The sequence below is a fragment of the Terrapene carolina genome, unplaced genomic scaffold (assembly GCF_002925995.2).
Source record: "Terrapene carolina triunguis isolate 2854851 unplaced genomic scaffold, T_m_triunguis-2.0 Scaffold951, whole genome shotgun sequence".
NCBI lineage: Eukaryota > Metazoa > Chordata > Testudines > Emydidae > Terrapene > Terrapene triunguis.
The window spans coordinates 7,002,218-7,008,217 of NW_020665302.1; the positions used below are offsets into that span (position 1 = coordinate 7,002,218).

A 6,000-nucleotide genomic window follows, 5' to 3' on the forward strand; every position below is an offset into this window, starting at 1 on the left:
GCGGCACGCGAGCTGATTTTCAGTGGCACTCACACTGCCCGGGTCCTGGCCAACGGTCCGGGGGGCTCTGCATTTTAGTTTAATTTTAAATGAAGCTTCTTAAACATTTTAAATACCTTATTTACTTTACATACAACAATAGTTTAGTTATATATTATAGACTTAGAGAAAGAAACCTTCTAAAAACGTTAACATGTATGACTGGCACGCAAAACCTTAAATTAAGAGTGAATAAATGAAGACTCGGCACACCACTTCTGAAAGGTTGCCGACCCCTGCTTTAGGGTTTGGACCATTAAGATTCAGGGTCAGAGCCACCACTGCCAGACGCCAGGTGACCCCTTCTCTGTACCAATCTAACGTACTGCCTAGATCAGACAGACAGAATTCTTTCGATAACCCTCAGCCACAAGACAAAATCCACTGCAACGGCCACTCTGTCAAACACCTGTTCTTGCAATAAAAACAGGCTTCAGTCACCGATCCTGTTACTGCAAGCAGTGGGCACTTCACAGGCATTGCTCCTTTTGGAGCTGGAACTACCAGGGACTTAAAGCTCTGTTTTTAGTGCTTCCAAAGTTATGAGGTGATTGCAGGATAACTCCAGCAGACTAATTTAAACTACCAGAGCTCTTTGAACGGAAGGAATTTCCTAGTTAGAAGCCTGAGGTTACATGAGTTCTGTGTAATATTGCCTTGACATTAAAAAAGGAAAATAATCACCAGATATTATATTTTATCCTTCTCTCATTATTCTAAGGGGTGAGACTGAAGCAGAGAAGATGTCTCTTATGGCCGGGGAAAAAGCAGGTTCTTCATATCAAAGCTTAGATGGTTAAATATTTATTCAAGTGCCCATCCCTGTTTCCCCAGGACGGATGAATTTTAAGGCTCAGGTCTTACTGATCTATTATTCTCTTTTTGTAGCACAAAGTGTAACTTTTTAATACAGCTGCAAATTATAAAACCTGGGAATTCTTTGAAGGGAGCTTTAACTAACCAAAAGAACTTTTCCTCCAAACACATGCTCTTTCTGCAGAGACACTTCTGAAGGAGAAAAGGACGGAGAGAGGAAAAACACATTCAAGATCCCACAGACAGCCTGGGACGGGGCTGGAAGGTTGACTATGGGAACTGAGGAAGACACATTTATTTGCTTTCTTCTCTTCCATTGTTATGTTTCTTTGCGGAATATACAAGGACTATCTGGCAGATAAATATCTCCTTGTGCTGCCAAACCTACCTGGTAAATCCAGACATTCTGTTATGGACTAGCTACATAGTTATAGCTGAAACTGAGTTACCATTATAATCTTGAGGGTACAATTCTCCTCTCACATCAGTTTCAGAATTCTTTGGTGTTACTCCCGATTCACCCTGAGTTGAGATCAGAATCAGGGCTGGAGTTCCTATTACAAGGTAGCATTTTTCTCCAAAACATGACAGATGAAGACCGCATTCCTCTCTCTAGGCATCAGGTCCCATCTCCTCACCACCATCCCTTCTATTCTTGCAGCCCCCCAACTGGAAGATATATAATCAGCCAGGAAATGCCTGATAAAAGTATACACAACTGTATCCTGTTTAAGCATAAGAGAAGGAGCATGCTGTATTCCTTGACCTGGACCATCCTTGCAGAAAGCTGAACCCATTAGGAAGAAATGAATAGGGAACACTATGTGACCAGGTGAAAAAGCTCAACCTGAAGGCACACATTCATCAACACCAATTAGAGTGTCTCAGTGGTTTAGCTATGAAGAAACTATATGAGCAGTTTTTCCCGATGGTCAGAAAATACTGGCAAACAGCCCTATGAGATGAAGCTATACATTTATGCCCTGCAAGCCTGGGTGCAGGGGAACTTCCTCCAAAAAACCCAGTTCCCTTCTGGCAGTTCTGTGCAACTCCCTAATTCATAAGAAAAACAGTCAGAGCAGAACCCCACTCATATTCTTTGGAGATCTTCTCACTCGGCCAATGCCGGCATCATTTTACCCTGGCTTTTATTAAGCAAATGTTACACAAAGTAGCTATAAAAGTGTTCAGTCGAGCCAGAGGCTTCCTGGTCATTCTAGACTCAAGCAAGAAAACTGGTGTGGACATTGTGAGTTCTATGGACCATCAATAGAGGCCTGGAAGTCACCGAGTCTGAGTCAGACAGAATGGAGAGAGACCTACAATCCCGACAGTTCACTCATCGTTTGGGCCAATGAAGAGAGACTAGGGAAACAAAGAGGGAGCTTTTCAGTCTCTTGCCAATATCCTGCCTTAGAGTCTTGAGAAGGCATCGGGTGTTTCTTACTGCTCTTTTCCTCCCGGTGACTGACAGTTTCCAAGATGGGGCAAGCAGCTTAATCCATTCTTGAGATGACCATTCTCCGGGGAAAACTACAGCCTAATGTGGCTGCTTCTATCCCAGCTCTTTCCACATGGGCACAGGGGAGGCAGCCCACCAAGCAAGCACCTAGGCAACAAGGGAATTCCTCTGTGTTTCACTGTGGATACATAAATTCTCATCTAAATTCATAATCACGCCCCCAGTTTTTAAAGTGGTGAAAGGATGCACAACTTCTCATTAAGGGACTCAGCCTAAGTTTCTCTTTCAAGCATGTGAAAACCTCTGTTCCCCTTGACGGAATATTGCAGCAGTAATTAACATTAATGACATACCTAAGGAGCTCCACATGCCAGAGCTCTGAGATAACTCCAGAGACGAGCCAGTTGGTTACCGAGGCTACATATCACTGTCAAGATACTGTATGAGGGCCATGCTTAGAGAAAGCCGGAGACATTCCAGGTCTTTGGACAAAAATCCTTGTCTCCCCTTCACATCCTTGACAGCTCGTCAAGTCGTAAAAGACACAGATGCTCATTTTGTTCTCCAAATTCCTGCATTTGACTCCCTTCCTTCCCCACTCCACGGCAGAGATTCAAGGATCTTCCCACTCCCAAACCTGCCATCATCATCATCACACAACATCCACCAGAACACCCGTAATGACTGACGTTGTCCTTCAATAACATGCTCTTGCTTCCAGAGGCCAACTTCGCTGCCTCTATAGCCCAACAAACCCCTAATGGCCAAAGCAAAGAGAGACTAGGACCAGGAGCCAGGTCTTGTATCCCACAATGATCAGTCAAACCAGGGTTTGCGTGACAATAACATGGAACCTTCAGCCAATACAACATGATTTAGCTACTGAAATATCACAGTGAGACCTTCAGAATGAAAATGTTCAGGTCTTTGATCCAATCTGCTCATTTTGGGGATAGCATCCAGGATACTAACAGTTGAAAACCGCATAGTTATAAACGTGCATGCTCCAGGAGTGTGCAGTCACATGGGGATGTTGGGAGAAGACAATAGAGAAGATGGATGTGGACTTTATAGCCAGTTGAGATGTACGTACTAAATGGTGACCCCCTGAAGAACATCAGGGAAAGCTATGTCGGTGCAGACTGGGTTAATGGTGGTGAAGACCTGTTTTAACGCACTGGATAAGCAGTCCACCCCCAGCAGAGGGAGGATGGATGGATGGATAGCTTTATCTGAGTGCATCTCTTGAAAGCAATCTGTCAAGATACAGGACAGGGAGATTGAGGTGAAAACATATAGAAATATGGAAATTACGCTGATATCTTTGGGATCAGCACATGAGAATATGGAAAGCTACGGTAATATGCCAGGAGAATTGCTAGGTAACGCAGGTGTGGGATCCAGCACCCATCTCATTTACACTGGTGACAATCAGGAGCTATTCTGCTGAAGTCAGTGAATACAAATCAGTTCAGGGAGAGGAAAATCAGGTTCTGTCTCTAAGGATGAGATTTTCAAAGCTGCCTAGGAGATTTCAAATCCTTGGGTATCCAAATCCCTGCAGTAGCTTTGGCGCATCCCCCTACTTTAACATACACCATCTTCCAGCTCCTCGGAGCACTCTGCACACAGGTTTTGCACCAGAATACTAGGTGACTTTGTATCAAAATAGCGGTATCTGAACAATCCCTGGTGTGGACACAGTTATTCTGGTACAAGAGTGCCTAATCCTGGAATAACTTGTTCCCCTTCTTGTAAGCCATACCAGGGTAACCCCAAGTATTCCGTTATAAATGCATCCACTAGGGTGGTTTTACTGCTTTAACTATACCAGCACAGCTTACCACACCTGACTGGTGCTCACACACACTCGGTCATACCACTTTAATTTACACTTAGGGTATGTCTACACTTGAGCTGGAGGTGTCAATTCCAGCTTGAAGTGTAGACACACCTTCGTGCCTCTGATAGTGCTAAAAACAAAGGTGTCGCTGCAGTGGCGCCAGCAGCTGGAGGGCCTTGCTGCCCGAGTACAACCTAGCATTTTGGGCAGGATCGTATCCGGGGCAGTTGGCCTGTCCCACCGCTCGTGCCACCATGGTTATTTTTAGCAAGCTAGCATGGGTATGTCTACACTTCAAGCTGGAATTTACCCCTCCAGCTCCAGGTGCAGACGTACCCTTAGCGTGATACAAGCCCTCTTCTGACACAAGCCGTCACTAGCAAGAAGCCAATCCCCTCAGGCCATGCAGTGCATTAAGCTGGCAGTAGATCAGTAGAGTTGGACAAGCTAACCGTCAACAAGGCCTTATGCTTCCCTATGTGTTCCCTTAGACTACAGGCAGGTTTAAGGGAATCTGACTTGCACAGTGTCTGTTAATCTGGGCTGTGCAGTGGACAGCATTAGGGCGGTGGTTAAAATGCCTGGATGTTTGGCAGAGATGGCGATTTTAAATGAGCTCTTGTAATTTGTGTTATATGGTGCCTGGAGTTTACTTTTAACTGACCCAACTTTTGTTCTCCCGAGTACCATGCATTTAAGACCTTCCATTCAGTTTGTTTTTTGGGTTCTTGCTGATGAATAATCACTAATTACCCATGAAGAATTTAAATGGCCCAAGAAACTCATGAGGCACTGAACAGGCATATATTACAAACCATTGTAATCATTTCATTTCAATTTCCAGACCATTCCTGAGATCTTCATGGACTGTGGATTTCTGGAAGCCAGGGGGACCTTTTTAGGAGTAATGTTCCATACCTCAGCATTATGGACAACAGCTGGACGCTCTGCCAAGGCAATTTGCTGCTATAGGCTCCAGAAATTTAGCCACCACTCAGGAACGGTTAGTATTGCTTAACCTTAACAGATGCAGGCATATGGAAATGATAAGTTGTTACCATGTAGAAACAATCTACCAAACGTACAATGCAAACTAATGCAGTAGCCATCGTCAAGAATAAAGTGGTACATGGTAGCCCGTCCCAGACAGGGCCTGGTCACTGCTACTGCTCTCCTAAAAGGAGAACCTGCTCTTGCAAGCCCATAAAATCCCAAATCCTCTCCTAACGTCAGGAACCATCCACATGATTACATCATTAGGTGGGATCCTAGTCTGTTCTTTTCAGCTGAACTCTACCTATACCAACCTCCATCCCAGAAGCACAACCAATTATGTTTCAATAGGCCTTCACAAATTGGGTATTAACTGCCGATGGTTATCTGCCAGCTGAGCTGAACACAGCTACCTTGCTAAGGAGAAAGACTCAGGGGTGAGAAGGCACTGGACTGAGACTCATGAGATCAAACCCCAACTCCCAGCACTGCCACGGACTCCCAGTGTGACCTTAGACAAGTCACTTAGACTTAGGGCTTGTCTACATGAGGAAAGTGACCCGCAGAACTACAGCGATGCAATTGTACCACTATAGCTGTGCTGTGTGGACACTGTTCTGGAAAAAAAAAGTGACTGGCATAAAAGTGACATAGATTAAACTGGAAAAGGCCACTCTTATTCTGGAATAAGACTGTCTACATGGGGAGTTATGCCTGTGGAGGAAAAATGGTCTAAGGCCTAAACTTTGGTCAACTGAACTGTATGTGTGGCCTGAAGGAAGGAGAAAAGGGGGGGGAGGGTAAAAGGTGAAGGGTAGACAGAAATCATAAAAGCAGAACTAACTGT

General features: G+C 44.7%; 1 protein-coding gene across 1 annotated transcript in view; it reads right to left on the reverse strand.

The window, feature by feature from the left end:
• The window catches only part of KSR2 (kinase suppressor of ras 2), a 270,259-nt gene that overhangs the window by 181,598 nt on the left and 82,661 nt on the right, over positions 1 to 6,000 (reverse strand). The window lies entirely within an intron of this gene.